The following is an 18,138-nucleotide window of genomic DNA, read 5'->3' on the forward strand; positions in this document are numbered from 1 at the left end:
AATTCTTTCCATGTGAGCCTATTAAAGCCTTACAAAGGAGAGCCACCTCAAGAACCAACTATTGAAGACCCACCGGAGATCGAGGAGCAAGAGGAGGTGCTGCAGCCCGAGTCCATTCTCCGACATGAAGACAAGGTACTAAGAGGCGGTAAGACTATCCGATGATATCTTATTAAGTTTAAGAATTATCCTTTTGAAGATGCTAGATGGATGCAAGGCATACAATTAAAGGATAACCTAAACCTTGTCAATGCTTACAATGCTTCCCAAGAGTAAGAAAATGTACAAAATGTTAAAAATGAACAAAGTTTTTGTCTTATAAGACTCTCTTTTTCTTTATTGTGCACAAAAATGAAGTAGTATGCATGCTTAGATCAAGTTTGCGGAGACGACGTCTCCCAAACACCAAGTAGAGCTTGTCACTCAACTATGGAAGATTGATAGGACTGATGTGCAGGCATGCTTGCGGCAGCCTCAGGCTCTCCAGCACCAAATGGACTAGTCATCCATTGTGGAATGATGTCGTAGGGTAACATAGGGATCCTCTACCCGCTAAGAAAAGGACTCATGAATATGCTTTATCTTCTCTACACCATAGTCGAGGATGACTATGATTTCAAGAGAGAGGTAATGTCATAATAATCAACATCTAATTCTCCTAATTTATTTTCTCATATTAAACTGATCATTTAATGTAAGGAAGTGCCAGGGGAGAAAAAGCTAGAATATTGGTTAAGCGAGCAGACCGGCAACAATAGGGATCCAAAGGAGGGAAAATAGGGATCCAAAGTGGGGGCCATCTGCAAAAGGGCCATGTGCAACAATGGGCTAAAAAGACCCTAAGGTTCAGCCCATTAAGACTTCCAAAATGCTAAGGTTCCAAAATTCAAAGGTTGTGTCCAAAGGTCAACACTAGGGGAATTGGATGCTTTGTGTGTGTCCAAAAAAGTCATTGCACATCCCTACATAGGAGGGGACGATCCTTTCATGTAGGGGATGAGAGAGAAATCCACACACACACACACACACAAGCTCCCTTTACACAAAGGGAATGAGGGACACATGTCAGCTCCCTAGGCCAAATGCCCACAAGGTGTACCCAATTCCTATCGGATGGCCTTGGAGGTGGACCAATGAGAATTAGGCTAGAGTAAATCTAGTTAAATTAATTTAAAAACACTTAATAAAAGAACCAATGAGAATTAAGTCCTCTAGAAGACTATTGGATAGTCTCCCAAGTGGTCCAATGAGCATTCAGCAGCCCAATGGCTTGCCTGATTCCTGTTGGTGACGAAGGAAATTTGGAATGGCGGCCTCTACACCAAAACAAACTCCATTGCGCCACAAGGGAAATGAGATGAGGGCACCACCTAGTCTTGGAAGCGTGGACTAGGACCGCTACACAAAGACAGAGAGAGAGAGAGAGAGAGAGAGAGAGAGAGAGAGAGAGAGAGAGAGAGAGAGATTACTATGAATGAAGCATTAACCGTAGTGTGTGTACAAGGAATGGATGACTTAAAACACTCCCAACACAAATAGCATATAGATTACCAAACAATCACTCAAGGATTAGCCAAGATCACATCAAGCACTCTCACACGCATATAAAACATTTCTCTTAATTAACATAAGTAAGAGGGGGAGAGGTTACTAGCATGAAACAATTTGCACTCTAGGATGTGCAAGAATAGAGTGAATGAATGAGCTTATGGACTCATGGTGAGTGATACAAAGGCTCAATGGGGCTGAGGGAGGCTTGAAATTACAAAGGGGAAGGCCTCTTTATATAGGAAAGAGAGTGATTAGGAGTGAGGTTAAGATCCAAGTGTAATTTGTACAAATGAAGCTTGATTAGGGACATTCAACCAATGAAGAAGCTCCTTCCAAGTGATTTGTTGACCAATTAGCTCCATCATCACTTGTGTTGTCTTCACTCCTTCCTCCATAGCTTGAGTCCAAGAGCTTCCTTATTTTAAAATGTAAAGAATCTACATAAAATCAATACATATCTAGTAATAATAGAAAGGGGTTGAATGAGAACTTATGAATTACAACAAGATTAAGCATGACTTGAGAGGTGATTAGAAGAGGAACTTTGATGGGTTTTTGAGCTTGAGAGAGAGGAGGAAGGAGAGGAGGGTGAGAAGACTAATGACTGATTTTAGAGAAGGTCTCAATGTGGAAAAGGAAGGGTGTGTGTGTGTAAAGGTAGAGGGGGTGGTCTCCACCACAGTTGAAAAAACTGGCGTCCACCATTTTGGCCATATCTCCTAGACCGTAGATGCAAAAATTATAAAAAAACTATGGCCAGAATCTCCAGCTCATCAGCTACAACTTTGATGAAGACAACTTTTCTTGGATCGGAGTGGAAGTATTTTTTAAAAATTCAGCAAAATCATGTGTCTGGTTTCTTCCTTTACCAAGTCTTCCACTTGGGTCCCATTTGTTTGAATCATCATATGGCTCCAAAGCCATGATGATATGAGCCCCTCATGACCCTTGAATCATCGGTGCATGGCTCCACAACCACATCATATCTTTTCTTTTCACATTTACATATTTTCCCTTCCCTTTACCACTAGGTTCTCCCTCTACCTTTCACCTCCGGTGAACTAGTCAAGAAAAAATCATTTTTTTTTTAATTTTTCCAAGAGGTTGTTCTCACTCTTTCTTTTATTGTAAACCTCTAGAAGCAAGGAAAACCAACAAAATATGATAAACAAAAATTTGTGATAGGCTCGGATCATTGGCTAGGAGGCAAAGGGGTCCAATGAGAGTTTAGATGAATTATTAAATTATCTTAATCTCTCACAAAAGGGGAAAAGGGGGCACATGTCAGAAGGCGATTACTTATGCTGCTTAATTGTTATTGGCTTGACTTGGGGAGGTCCAATGAGGGTAGAGCAAGAGCAAATAGCAAGAGGGCTCGCCCAAGAGAGAGAGAGGGGGCTGATTTTTGCAAGGCATTATCACACACACACTCACACACAATATCATGTGTGAAGAAAAGAAGACTATCTCTTCCCAAGCTTTAATGGAGAGCTCATCACCTACTCCAAGATTGTGAGACTACATCGACACACTCTTGGCATGTGGATGCAAATCCAACCAAGAGCCAAGCTTTAATGCATGCTCATGTCCTCTACCATGCTAATTACTAAGCTAAGCTAAGCTAATATGAGTGATTATGTGAGGAGATGTACATCTTTCTCGTAAGATACTCCTTCTTCCTCTCAACCTACTCTTATACCCTGCTAGCTCTCACCATCTTCGAAGGTGTGTGAGGTCTTGGGTCTGAGACCGGGGATAATTGATGTTGTGTTTGTTAAGTTTTTTGCTTAGTGCATGAAGCTTTCATCTTCATTGCACTAGCTAGTCTTGAAGGAACACAAAGAATTGTATTGTACAATGTCTCTCTTGATGGGAGAAACCATAATACAAAGACTTTTGGAGGGGGGACCGGCTCCATGCAAATCCGGTCCTCAATTGTTGTCAATAGCTTAATTTCTCTCTCTTTTGAAAGTATTGTTGATACTATCTAACTAGGTGTTATACTTTTTGTTGCTCTCTCCACCCAAGCACTCTTGTAATTCTCATTAGGAATCTATTCTAATGAAATGCCCACTATATTCATGCTAATTTCCTCTACACACAAGTTATTAGGCCATTAAAGGTTACACATACACCCCTGGGTGACTCCTGACTATGGTTGAACACCGTGGATCTCTCTCACTCACTCACTCACTCACACACACACACACACACACACACACACATCACAACTGCCCAATCAACCTAAAATTTTAGTGCCCAAGTCTAAAAACGGGGACCATCGTCAAAGCAAAAAGCCTCTCTCTCTCTCTCTCTCTCTCTCTCTCTCTCTCTCTCTCTCTCTCTCTCTCTCTCTCTCTCTCTCTCTCTCTCTCTCTCTAGGCACGCACATGTATTCGTGCGCAATTTTTTCTCATTACAAGGCAGAATGGCCAGATCCAGAAGCTTCTGCCACATGTTGGAGGGGCAAAATCCCTCCTTGCTTTATACATAGTATAGATAGATATAGATTCTAAGACAAAATTATCCCTTTTTGGGTTTGAGTTAAAAGGTGAAAGTCATTGCTGATTGAATGCCCTTGGAGAGGAAAGGGAAGTAAATTGTGCGGAGAGAGAAAAAGAGAGAGATCAAGTCCTACGATGATGAGGTGTGCATGTTGAGGACGTGTTTAATGGAAAGGGCCTATGAACTTTGAGAATAACAGAATTAGGAGAATTAAAGAGAGCATTTTTGTGAGACTACTTTGAGAACATAGAGGGTGAACTTTATTGATGGTAGCAACATAATCATAGTACTTAATTAACTTGGCATGAACAATATTTATGCAGGAGAGAGAGACAGAGAGAGAGAGATTTTAGAGAACTTGACAACATTTGAGGACCGGATTTATGTGGAGCCGGTCCCCCCTCCAATAGGCTTTTGTATTATAGGTTCTCCCATCAAGAGAGACTTGGTACAATACAATCTTTGTGTTCCTTGTGACTAGGTGATGCAATGAAGATGGAAAGCTTCTTGCATCATGAGCAAAACATAAAATTTACAAAAAAGCATTAACTATCCCAAGCCTCAGTCCCAAGGCCTCAAACTCCTTCAAAGGTGGAGAGAGCTAGCGGGGAATGAGGGTAGGAAAGAGGAAGAAGAAACATTCATAGGAGAAAGAAATAGTTCCTCACTTGTCATCACTCTTCTTGCTAGCAAACATAATAGCATAGTAATGAAGATGGAAACATGGCAAGCTTAAGCATTGAAGCATGGCTCTTGGTTGTATCTGCATTCCATAGCCAAGAGTGTTGGTGTAGGCTCTCAACTTATCAACAAGCTTGGAGAAGGAGATGGAGTTCTTGCACTTCACCAAGTGAAGAATGAGAGCACATGAGAGAGAGTGTGAGGGAATATACCCCCAAGTAGACCCCTTGCTTGCTTTGGTAGACCCCCCCCCCTTGTAGCTCATGCTCGAAGCTCATTGGACCCCTCTAGGCCTAGCCAATCACATACAAGAGGCATATCAAGCAACAAGGGTAGGTAGTGTCCTTCTTTCCATTTTTGAGAGAGAGGCTTGATAATTTCTTAGATAATTAATTAATCAATCTAAATGCTCATTGGACCCCTTTAAAGCATATCCAATAGGATTCAAGAACTTCATGAGGGTAACATAGATAGGGGCTTCACATGTGTCCTTGCTGTCTCTTGAGGCTTGGCTTACCTTGCGTGTGTGCGTGTGTGTGTGTGTGTGTGTGTGTGTGTGTGTGCGTGTGTGCGTGTGTGCGTGTGTGTGTGTGTGTGTGTGTGTGTGTGTGTGTGTGTGTGTGTGTGTGTGTGTTCTCTCATCCTCCTAGCTTTGGGGCTCGCCCCCTCCTTTGTAGGGATGCCTTTGACTTACGAGTTCTACCAAACATCGAGCGAACTTATCCGAGCAAGTTCAAAATCGAGCAAAGTTATCAAGTGATTTTCTCTCTCTCTCTCTCTCTCTCTCTCTCTCTCTCTCTCTCTCTCTCTCTCTCTCTCTCTCTCTCTCTCTCACACACACACACACACACACACACACACACACACATATATATATACTTCTTTTCTAAAAAGAGATATCAAAGAGAGAGAGAGAGAGAGAGAGAGAGCTTTCTCAAAACCCAAACAATAAATGGCAGCACCATTGCTCCCCAATCATGATTATACCAATCTAGTCGTCCTTATACATGTCACCATTGCTAGCAAAAATATGTTCTTTTGGAAACTTAACTATAGATCAATTGAACAGCTTAGTTCACAAAGATGGGAAGATGCGACTCCTTTCCATTTTGGATTATTGTTTGGAAAAATCTAGCAGATGTTTAGAAGGTCATAATTTGTTTGCTGCAAATTTCAATCTCTTTTGAGCTTCTACCTGCTCAAGACAAGGTGGTAAGGAAATCTTGCTAGTTGGATGAGGGAAAGGGTTTCATCATATTGACATCGTATTTTTTGCAGATGATAGAGACTTGCCAAACCAAGAGCTACCATGTATGTCCACTAGGAAGAGCGCTAATAAGTAATAGAAGATGCTTAAATCTCTCTCTCTCTCTCTCTCTCTCTCTCTCTCTCTCTCTCTCTCTCTCTCTCTCTATATATATATATATATATATATATATATATATATATATATATATATATATATATATATATATATATATATGGAAAGTTACTTTTACACATGTGTAACAGCACGGGTATTCTCATTGCCAATGGTGTATCTTTGTGGAGTGGAACCAATGGATTTACATGTAGGAGACATAATGGGGATAGTGTGATTGACTATATGCTACTCTCTGAAGCCATCATGTATCGCATAAAGAGTTTAATGTTTGGTCAATGGACCCCGGAATCCGACCATCGCACCTTATGTATTGACCTTTCATTTGGAGAAGCAACTAAGCATGATAATCTCAGCCAAAGGAAAGAGAAGTTATCACTATGTATGGATTTCAAACGGGCACCAATGTACATTGAAATGGTTGAGCAAAAATTATGGATGACAAAGCTTCAATGTGATGCACCATTGGAAACTAAATGGGAAGCTTTCAAGAAAGCTATTTGTTCTTGTGCAGAAGAATTCTTTGCCATAAAGCATCTCCATGGTATCAACAAAGATAGATCACGCAAAAGGTGGTTTGATAAAGAATGTCAAGATGCTCGAGAGTCCTTGATAAAGCTTGATGCAACTATGGACAAAGACAACTATCAAAGTCATTTGCATACATACAAGGCATTGATTCAAAAGAAGAGAAGAAGATGGGAAGTAAAGCAACAAGAATTTCAAGTCCAAGAAAAGGCACATGCATGTGGAAGATTTTGGAGAAACTTGAGAGGCAAGCAGGTTGAGAATTTTGGTAACTTGAGTCTAGTCGATATGTACACACATTGTAGGCAATTATATGAGCAAGAAAATACTGAAAAAATGCCATTTTATGGTTCACTCCCATGTATGCCGTCTTTTTTTACTATTGAGGATGTATGCGGTGGGCTTGAAAAGTTGGCCACTCGCAAAGCGGAAGATCTTCAAGGTATCAAGCCGGAGATGATTAAATGGACGGGAGATTTTACCCATGAGTGGATGTGTGATATGTTCAACCTTGCACTTCAACATGGTATGCCTTATGATTGGATTACTAATTGGGTTAAGCCTTTGCATAAAGGAGGGGATGTAAAGAATGTAAGCAACTACCGGACTATAATGATTGGGTCTCTTATGGAAAATTCGTTTGGGTGCATAATGGAGATGAGATTGAGTGATTGGGCTGAAGAGAATGACAAGCGTGCAAAGGGACAAGCGGGTTTTCGTCGATGCCATAGCACCATTGATCATCTTGTCACTCTTCGTGTTCTCATGGAGGAAAGTCGGTTGAAAGGCAAGCGATTGTATTGTTGTTTTGTGGACTTTAAGAAATCCTTTGATATGATTCCACGTAACAATTTATGGAGAAGGATGGAAGAACTCCAAGTGCCAAGTGAGTTTATGCTTGCAGTTTCTCGAATCTATGAGAAGGTGATTTGTAAATTGCGCATGGGAAGATAAATTTCAGAAATTTTTGTAAGCACTATTGGGGTTAAACAAGGATGTCCATTGTCACCAACTCTCTTTGGTCTATGCATCGATCAATTGGAACAAATGGTACTTGACTTTATGCAAGAAGAAGGCATTGAAGAGGTCACTATTTGCAATGCGGTAATCATGCTTTTGTTGTATGTGGATGATGTAGTGCTTCTAGCACACACTTTAGAAGATGCACAAAAGCTTATGGTTGTCCTTGAGAACTTTTGCTTACATAGTTGGTTGATTGTAAATGAATCCAAAACAAAGGTTATGCTTGTGAAAACCAACCATAAGCAGAAGCCATGCATTGTGTACAACAACGAGACACTTGAAGTTGTTGAGAGCTTTAAGTACCTTGGCCTTGAGGTTCCATCCAATCACAAGTGGCATGAATGTGCTATGCGTCGTTTGGAAGCGGGAAAGAGAGCATATTATGCATTTGAGAACATGTGTAATGCGGGAAACATCAAGTGTTGGGTTCTCAAGAAGTATCTTTTTGATGCATTGGTGACACCGGTTCTTCTTTATGGAGTTGAAGTGTGGGGCGGGAGCATCTCAAAGTCTACTTGGAAAGAGTTTGAGAATGTCCAAAAGCGTTTTCTTACAAACTTTCTCCAAGTTAAGACACAAACACCATATATGCTCCTACTTGTTGAGTCGGGATCTCTTCCAATTGAGGTTATGGGCATGGAAAGGGTTGTGGAGTACATGATAAAGATGCGTCAAAACCCCTCACATCGACTTCCTACAATTGCATGGGAAGCAAGCAAAAAAGTTCAAAAGACGCATAAAAGCAAGATCTTGAGCACGGGATGGATGCAAGACATAAAGAAGTGGTTTGGGAGATGGGATGCATTACACTTGCTACATGATGCTTCAATTGACTCTCAAGTGAATGAAGCTTTTCTACAACGCCAATGTATTACGGCTTGGGAGAAATCCGGTGGGTCACGCTTCATACATTAAACCACCTATATTGCCCCCAACTACAAAACCATGTTCTTCGCTGAGAGAGGAAACCGTACTCACACTTACATGATTGAGCCTATTCCCTTGTCCGCGATACACACTATCGCAGCAATTCGGCTTAGCTCCCATTTCCTTCGATGCGAGATAGGGCGTTGGGGCAATGGAGAAGAGTCAAATCGATTGTGCACATTATGCTCACTGCAAGTTCGAGAGTCTGAGTACCACGCACTACTAGAGTGCTCAGCTTTTGATCACATCCGAACTTGCTTCTCTCACATTTTCAGCCATAACTTAGACCTACACACTTTCCTCTCCCAGCCAAAGTGTGGGCTCTCCATTGCAACTCTCATCACTACAATTTTGGAGCATCGAGAGTCACTCATCAGCCATACACATACTACATCACATGTAACTTTGGTCCCATAGGTCATATTTGACCTCCGAGGACGATAATAAAATCTATCTATCTATCTCTCTCTCTCTCTCTCTCTCTCTCTCTCTCTCTCTCTCTCTCTCTCTCTCTCTCTCTCTCTCTCTCTCTCTCTCTCTCTCTCTCTCTCTCTCTCTCTCTCTCTCTCTCTCTCTCTCTCACTTTAAAAAAAAAAAAGAGAAATAATATGACTATCACTGACTATTTTCATCATATACAAAGCAATTTTACAACAAAATGTTGAGCTTGGAGAATCTCCAAGAAAAAGTTTCAGGGACCAAAGATGACTAGGACTACTTTGATCTTTGACTTATCTTTCCTCTGTTTCACTTCACCTTGCGTATTCTCCCACTTAAGTTTTAGTCCTCATGAAAAGCAAGCCAACGTGTGAGCACAACCAAACTACCTTGTAGTATCTTCTCTCTCTCTCTCTCTCTCTCTCTCTCTCTCTCTCTCTCTCTCTCTCTCTCTCTCTCTCTCTCTCTCTCTCTCTCTCTCTCTCTCTCACACACACACACACACACACACACACATACACAAAACTTATTGAAAAAGTCTGCATCTCTTTCAATTTTTAGATTACAAGTCCACTAAAATATAGTGCTAAGAGCCGATTTAAAACTCAAAACAACCAATTCAAGGGAGGGAAAGAAGGATAAAATCCAATTTACAAATTCAAGAAAATAGAGTTTAATTCTAGAAAATGCTGTTATTTTGAGAAATTTCCTCTATGGATGTTTGTGGAATTGATTTTTCCCAAACATTGTTTGAAGCATGTGAGCCAATTCTCTCTCTCTCTCTCTCTCTCTCTCTCTCTCTCTCTCTCTCTCTCTCTCTCTCTCTCTCTCTCTCTCTCTCTCTCTCTCTCTCTCTCTCTCTCTCTTTTTGACACGCTGAGCATACACTCATTAGAAGTATAACAAGCTGACATTTTTCCAAAAATGATTTGCGAGAAAAACCCAGCAATAGTTATACCACAAAGTAAAACTTACTTTAGCAACACTACATTCCAGAGAGACACCTACCTAAGATTAATTAAGCTAATTCTCTGGAACCTCAACATCCCCATCATCAATCTTTGTTTTCAAATACTTGGGATCCTTGCCATCCACAGAGAAACCCACACAAATGCAGTATCGAGAATTTCCTTTACTGTACAAGCAATCTCCTTTGCCATTGAATGGGGATGCTTCACATGGGCAATCTCGATCACATCATCGAGAGAAATATTTCCATTGTGCTTGATGTTCTTAAATGTATAAGGATAAGGAAAAGGAATCTGTAGGTCAAAAACCAGCTAAGAGCTCATGGGGCACACTAGCATGGAGCAAAACCCTGTTGCCAATGCTAGGACTGAGGGGCAAGCAGAAGAAGAAGAAAAAGGCAATCGAGTGCTGCAACGGCTTGCATGGTCAAATTAATAGGAGGAATTCTGACAATGCAATTACGCGAGTAGTCAGCAATCATGAGGAGCATCTGCTGTTAAACAATGTCATAAATGCAAATGGTGGCATCTTTGTTGTTTTTGTCAATGGACTTCATCATTGTGGTATTGATTATGCATTAAATGGGCAGGAATCTGACTGTCAAAGCTTGCCCTCTTCAAGATTAGAGAGATAATTGTTGCATGAAACTCAGAGCGGATTAACAAGGCTCTTAGTATTAATCATGAGAAAGTCTAGATGTCTTTAGAGGTCGTGTTCACAGGCGCCCACCACAACAACACTCGTTCTTGAGCATGGATTATATCACGTTTAGCTACTATTTCAAGCTTGCAAGGAGTAGCAACTGCAGCAATGCATTCATCTTCTTCCTATCGCGCTCGGGCTCCTTGAGGGCTTTGATCACAAGGGCAGCGGCGCTAATTGCTCTCCAACTTCTAGTCGTGCTCCATTTCAACGTCACCATTGAGGGAGCCACCCGTAAACTCCAACAAACAGTAGACATGAAGCTGAGTGATGCATGTTTTGGCCCCACGATGAAGATGCAATGCTGATAAAGCAAGGGAAACAAGAATATGAGGAGGTGGTTTTTGTTCGTTTAACAGGAGGGGAGGTTGGAGCTACCTCTTCATTGGCACCCAAGGTTGGGCCTCTGGGTCTGTCGCCCAAGAAAGTTATAAAAGAAGACATCGCCAAGGAGATTACCAAGGACTGGAAGGGCCTGCACGTTATCGTCAAGCTCACTGTCCAAAATCGTCAAGCCAAGGTTGATGTCGTCCCTTCCACTATCTACGAGGGATCCAATTTGGGCGGCATCTCTGATGGTTTTCTCTCCTTTCTTTCTGTTGCTTCTGCTTATGATTTTGCAACCCTGCGTTGCTCTCTCTCTCTCTCTCTCTCTCTCTCTCTCTCTCTCTCTCTCTCTCTCTCTCTCTCTCTCTCTCTCTCTCTCTCTCTCTCTCTCTCTCTCTCTCTCTCTCTCTCTCTCTCTCTCTCTCTCTCTCTCTCTCTCTCTCTTTACTAGGAATAAACGGTAGCTAAATTAAATCATGATAAAGATGCCCGTTACATAAACCTCAGAAAAATAGCCCATTTGCTTCATTCTGCAGCCACCCCCACACCTAAACATTATTACAGAACATGAAACATCATTGCAATCAAAACTCAATAGCTTAAGAATATGAGAACTAATACTTGTAGTTGGCAACATGAAGCGATTCATCAGTGCCAACGCCCTTAGCAGCATCTCCAACATATTTGCCAAGTACAGCCACCTCACTAGAGTTGGCCTTGCATCAGGCAAGCAAAGCAGCTTGTGCTGTAGGAATGTTTTCCTTCTTTCCAGCCCAAGTCTTCAAAGTGTTGGCTTGAATTAATGCTCGTCCAAATGAGAAAGAAAGTGTCCATGGCTTCTTGGTATCCAGCTCATTCATGGCATTCAAATTCAAAGTTGCTTCTTCCTCACTTTGACCGCCCGACAAGAACATGACACCACGAACAGCAGGAGGAACCGTCTTTTGAAGTGCTTGTACGGCATAGCGAGCCAACCCATTTGCATTCTCAAGTATGGCAAGAGGAGACGGCTCAGTTGGACCAATCTTGAGCACATCTCTCCACTTAGCAAATCGGGCTCCAGCATTGGGCAAGGCCGTCCAATCCCTGAGTGGTTGTCTCACCGTCAGCGCATGCCTGCAAGGTCGACAGTGCCCTTATCTACCTTGATGCCGAGGACTAATCCACCCTCTTTAAGTACCTCCACAAACGGCTCCCTTGCTAGGTCGCAATGTAATTGGCAGCCGCAATAAGCTCAGTTGCATATTACCCTCGAACGCGGCCATGGCAGCTAACAAGGTAGAGATGCAAGGGTCTCTCTCTCTCTCTCTCTCTAAAAAAATTGAACTCTCTCAAAGAGCGCGCGCCGGCGCGCGCTCTTTGAGAGAGTTCAGTTTTTTTAGAGAGAGAGCCAGGTCGCAATGTAATTGGCAGTCGCAATAAGCTCAGTTGCATATTTACCCTTGAACGCGGCCACGGCAGCTAGCAAGGTAGAGATGCAAGGGTCTCTCTCTCTCTCTCTCTCTCTCTCTCTCTCTCTCTCTCTCTCTCTCTCTCTGCCGTTTTTTGACCTAGTAGACAGCAGTTCACTCTTTTGACCATAACTTGCTCATCCGAACTCCGATTTAGGTGATCTATAGCCTCAATCGAAGAGCACGAAGCCCTCTACGCATTGATGTAAAGACATAATTTTTCTGTGTAATGAAAGTCTTTGCTGTAATAGCATCTCAGAACTGAAAAAACTATCAAAACTTTGCCTTTTTGTTGCCGACTTGAAGGCAATGTCAGACAAAACTCACAAGGGTGGAAAAGCCACACTCGCCATGGAGAATATGCAAAATCTCCAAGGAATTTGGATGCTAATCCAACCACATCATCTACAACAACGGAAGCAATGATCATGGCTTACTTGATCTCATTACAAGAAACCGTCAACAAACAAGGTGAAGAGTTGCGCGCACTTGCAATGGAGAATGGTACTTTAAGAGTTCTCGTTGTGGAGAATGAGCACCTCAAGAAGGTTCTTGAAATGCAAACAACACGCTTGATGCATCTTGAGAATGAAGTTCAAGAATGTAAACGCTCTCTTGTTGACATGAATGTATTGAAAGAGCGCTTGAGCAAAGTTGAGAGTGATCATGTATTGAAAGAGGAAACAATAGATACAATACGACATGATGTATGTGAGATGAGAAATGCATATTCCAAATCATGGGCTGATATATGTAAGGATAATGTGGTTTCTACATCTCATATCACGCAATCCGTTGTCCAAGCAAAGAATGTAGAGAATGTGGACACTCAAGAATTGCACGAACGACAAAAACGCTCAAAGAACATCGTCATTTGTGGAATCAAGGAGGAAAGCATGGAAACACCCCAATCTCTTGCAGTTGCTATTGAAGATTTTTTTGCTACACACTTTGGCATGTCAGGAATCATGGCTTATGGTGCACATCGAGTTGGAAAACAAGGAGTCCCTCGCTCAGGAGAAAGATCTATTGTATGTACCATGGCTGATGAGGTAAAGAGAAAGATCATCCTTGACAATGGTTGGATCTACCTCAAAGGAAGAGGTTGTAATGTATATGAGGATCGCACTCTTATGCAATAAAATGTATGTCACAAAGCATATGAGGAAAGAAGCAAGAAGCTTAAGGTATCACCTCAAGAAGAAAAGCCACTTAAGGAGGATGCAAGTCCACCCAACAAATAGGGACACATGATCTATGAGACCAACTCACGCTTGCGAATAAGCTTTTGGAATTGTAACGGGTATCCATGGAATGCGGGAATTGGCATTGATGAGCTTACCAATGACTCCGATGTGATACTTCTTGTCGAAACATGGGAGCATGATGCGCAACGAATTCTTGGATTTGACAAATACGATGTGCATTCTTTGATGTGGGCCAAAAATGCAAAGCAACGAAGAGGCCAAGGAGGCGTAGCATGTATGACCAAAAAGGGTTTGAAAGATGTTTCCATTGTCAAAGAAGATAAGTATAAACGCTACTTATGGCTGAAAATTAGCCCACCAAAGGTCAAGTCATGTTTGTGGCCGGTTGCTACATTCCTCACTATGACTCCAAATTTTATGCTTGCTTGAATATGGATAGAGATCAGCCCTTTGTTGAACTAGAGGAAGACATTGCTCATTACAAGGATCAAGGTGAAGTCATTGTTTTTGGAGACATGAATGCTCGCACAAATATGTTACAACACGACACACAACAAGTAGACATGCCGCATGTCTCAAGAAGAATGGATGACTCATACATGTATAATCGAAGTTCTAATGATGCAAAAGAAGTGGATCACTATGGAAAGTCACTTCTACATATGTGCAATAGTACCGGAATGCTCATTGCAAATGGTGTATCTCTATGGCAAGGCACCAATGACTTTACATGTAGAAAGCACAACGGTGCTAACGTGATTGACTATATGTTGTTCTCGGAAGCCACTCTAGAATGCATACAAAGCTTTACACTTGGTGAATGGAATCCGGAATCGGATCATAGGATGTTATGTATTGACCTCAAGTGTGGTAAACGGCCCGAGCATGTAGCCTCCAATCATGATGTGAATCATTTGTACCTACGTCTAGACTTCAAACGAGCACTTATATATACGGATATGGTGGACCAAATGTTAAGCATGATAGAGCATCAAGAGAGCCCAACATTAGAATAATGCAAGTGGAAAGTTTTCAAAGAAGTAATTTTCTCTTGTGCGAAGGAATGCTTTTCGGTGAAACACATATCTTGCAAAAGGTCTAAGAAGGGTAGCACCAAGAAGAAATGGTTTGACATGGAATGTAGTCAAGCCCGAAAACACTTGCTAAGATTGGATGCAATCAAAGACAAGGAAGTTTACTTGGAATGTTCACACATACAAAGCACTTGTTTAAAAGAAGAGGAGAAGGTGGGAAGTCGAAAAACAACTTCTTTTAGCACAAGAGAAAGCACATGCATGTGGCAAGTTTTGGCAAAATCTAAAAGGCAAGCGCGTTGAGAGCTTTGGTGACTTGACTCTTGAGGATATGTGTATGCATTGTAAGAACCTCTATGAGCAACCCAATGTTGATAAGATGGAATGTTGTAGCTCCCTTTCGTTTATGTCTCCCTTCTTTACCATTGAAGATGTATGCCGCGCGCTTGAGAAACTTGCTACTCGTAAGGCAGGTGACCTTCAAGGTGTCAAGGCTGAAATGATTAAATGGACAAGAAAGAAAACACGATATTGGATATGCGATATGTTTAACCTTGCACTTCAATATGGCATGCCTCATGATTGGAGTGCAAATTGGATCAAACCTTTGCACAAAGGAGGAGATATAAACAATGTGAACAACTATTGCACTATAATGGTTGGTTCTTTAATGGCAAAGTTATTTGGATGTATCATGGAGATGAAGATAAGTGAATGGGCTGAAAAGAATGGCAAACGTGCACTTGGCCAAGCAGGTTTTCGAAAGCATCATAGCACTATTGATCACCTTGTCACTCTTCGAGTTCTTATGGAAGCGTCTCGATTGAAAGGAAAAAAGTTGTATTGTTGCTTTGTGGATTTCAAGAAAGCTTTTGACATGGTACCGTGAGGAAATCTTTGGAGACGTATGCAAAGCCTTCAAGTGCCGAGAGAATTTATGCATGCAGTCTTTCGCATCTACCAAAAAGTGATATGTCGATTACGTATGGGAGATGGAATTTCAGAATTTTTTGCAAGCACTATTGGTGTCAAACAAGGATGAATTGGAATGCATGGTTCTTGACTTTATGCAGCAAGAAGGCATAGAAGAGGTTAAGATTGGAAATGCGGTGATCATGCTTTTGCTTTATGCCGATGATGTAGTGCTCTTGGCACATACCTTAGAAGATGCACAAAAGCTTATGAGTGTCTTGGAACGCTTTTGCCTACATAGCGGGCTGATCGTGAATGGATCCAAAACCAAGGTTATGCTTGTAAAGACCCTCAATGATGAAAATCCATGCAATGTATATAACAATGAGAAACTTGAAGTGGTAGATCACTTCAAGTACCTTGGCCTTGAGGTTCCATCCAATCATAAATGGAAGGATTGTGCAATGCGTCGCTTGGAAGCCGGAAAGAGGGCCTATTATGCATTTGAGAACATGTGCAATGCAGGAGAGATCAAGTGTTGGGCTCTCAAAAAGAACCTCTTTGACACATTGGTGACACCGGTGTTTCTTTATGGAGTGGAGGTGTGGGGTGGAAGCATCGGGAAGTCTACTTGGAAAGAGTTTGAGAATGTCCAAAAGCGTTTTCTCACCAACTTTCTCCAAGTCAAGACACAAACACCCTACATGCTCTTACTTCTTGAGTCCGGATTGCTTCCCATTGAGGTCTTGGGCATGCAAAGGGTTGTGGAGTACATGCGTAAGACACAACGTAGCCCTTTGCATCGACTTCCTAGAATCGCATATGAAGCAAGTCAAATGGTTCAAAAGACATGCAAGAGCAAAATACTAAGTTCGGGGTGGATGCTTGATATCAAGAAATGGTTTGGAAGATGGGATGCATGTCACTTGGTCAAGGATGCGTCGATCGACTCCCAAGTTAATGAGGCCTTCTTACAACGCCAATGTATCACGGCTTGGGAGAAATCCGGAGGTTCTCGCTTCAGCCATTACACCACACACGTTGCCCCAAACTACAAATCTCTCTTCTTCTCGGAACGAGGTAACCGAATCCATTCCTACATCCTTGAGCCCATCCCGTTGAGTGCGATCCGCACCATTGCCTCCATTCGTCTTAGCTCCCATTCTCTACGCTGCGAGACAGGACGTTGGGGCACTGGCGAGGAGTGTCATCGACTTTGCACCTTATGCCCTAGTCAAGTGCGAGAGAGTGAGTACCACACACTACTTGAGTGCTCAGCTTTTGACCACATTAGGTCCTCTTTTCCCCATATATTCAGCCATGATCTCTCCCTACATACCTTCCTCTCCCAACCACGATGTGGACTCTCTATTGCAACGCTCATTTCAACCATTTTTGAGCATCGAGAGTCACTTATGAACTCCACTCACACCACATGACATGTTCATTTGGTCCCATAGGTCATATTTGACCTCCCAGGACGATAATAGAACTATCTCTCTCTCTCTCTCTCTCTCTCTCTCTCTCTCTCTCTCTCTCTCTCTCTCTCTCTCTCTCTCTCTCTCTCTCTCTCTCTCTCTCTCTCTCTCTCTCTCTCTCTCTCTCTCTCTCTCTCGTGCAGGGCTTGCCTTCTTCTTCGCCATAGCCATGCGGAAGGAGGACACTATCACGCTTGTGAGTGCGGAGGGGTTTGGGTTTGTCATTGATCGCAAGGCTGCCGTCGTCTCGAACACCCTCAAAAGCATGCTCAGCTCTGCCGGAGGCTTCAAGGAGACGGGAAGTCAAGATTCCGGAGATAAGCACACCGGTTCTGGAAAAAGTATGCGAGTTTTTCTACTGGTCTTTGCAGTTTTCCAATGGCATTGAGACGGAGTTTGACATCGAGCCAGAAATGACTCCATACTTGATCATGGCTGCGAATTTCCTGCACACATAGTGGTGGCTTCTTGGTCCATAGAAGGATGAAGATTGATAGTGTTAAGTTTTTGTTAGAGCTGCCGCCTGACCTGCCTTTCATCGTGTAAATGTCATGCTAGCAAAGGTTTTGCACAGGGTGAATAGAGGGTCTTGTAAATTATAATGTTCAAGGATTTCATATCCAAGTGTCCTTTATGGTCCAAAAGAGAGAGAGAGAGAGAGAGAGAGAGAGAGAGAGAGAGAGAGAGAGAGAGAGTGTTAAGAATTAGCCCATTGGCTTCGCTCCAATTAATTACCAGCAAAGTTATATTTCTAAGGGGGCCGGCTGTAGAGTAGAAAATCTTGCCGCAGTTGAGCATTGTGGGAGATGGGAGCAGCTGAAGCGCAGGAGCAAGTGGAGGAGAATCCGTGGGGGATGATGCAATACCTGCAGAAGCACAAGCCAATGTCGTCAGGTGGTAGGGTTTGTGACGCTCTTGGTGGGGGCAGGCATGGTGGTGGTGCAGCTGGAAGTGATGGCGCCGCTGCTGCTACTGTTAAGCCCATTGCTGGTGCCCGTGGGCTTTCTGATGGCGATGTGCACG

The 18,138-nt window shown here is 42.4% G+C and overlaps 2 pseudogenes; one reads left to right on the plus strand and one right to left on the minus strand.

Moving 5' to 3' along the window:
• Nucleotides 1-11,646: 11,646 nt before the first annotated feature.
• Nucleotides 11,647-13,265, minus strand: LOC147457048 (fructose-bisphosphate aldolase, cytoplasmic isozyme-like; annotated as a pseudogene).
• Nucleotides 13,266-17,213: 3,948 nt separating this feature from the next.
• LOC147457049 (uncharacterized) lies at nucleotides 17,214-17,644 on the plus strand (annotated as a pseudogene).
• Nucleotides 17,645-18,138: the final 494 nt, after the last annotated feature.

Source organism: Adiantum capillus-veneris, chromosome 5, assembly GCF_014529385.1.
Source record: "Adiantum capillus-veneris isolate H3 chromosome 5, ASM1452938v2, whole genome shotgun sequence".
Classification (NCBI taxonomy): Eukaryota; Viridiplantae; Streptophyta; class Polypodiopsida; order Polypodiales; family Pteridaceae; genus Adiantum; species Adiantum capillus-veneris.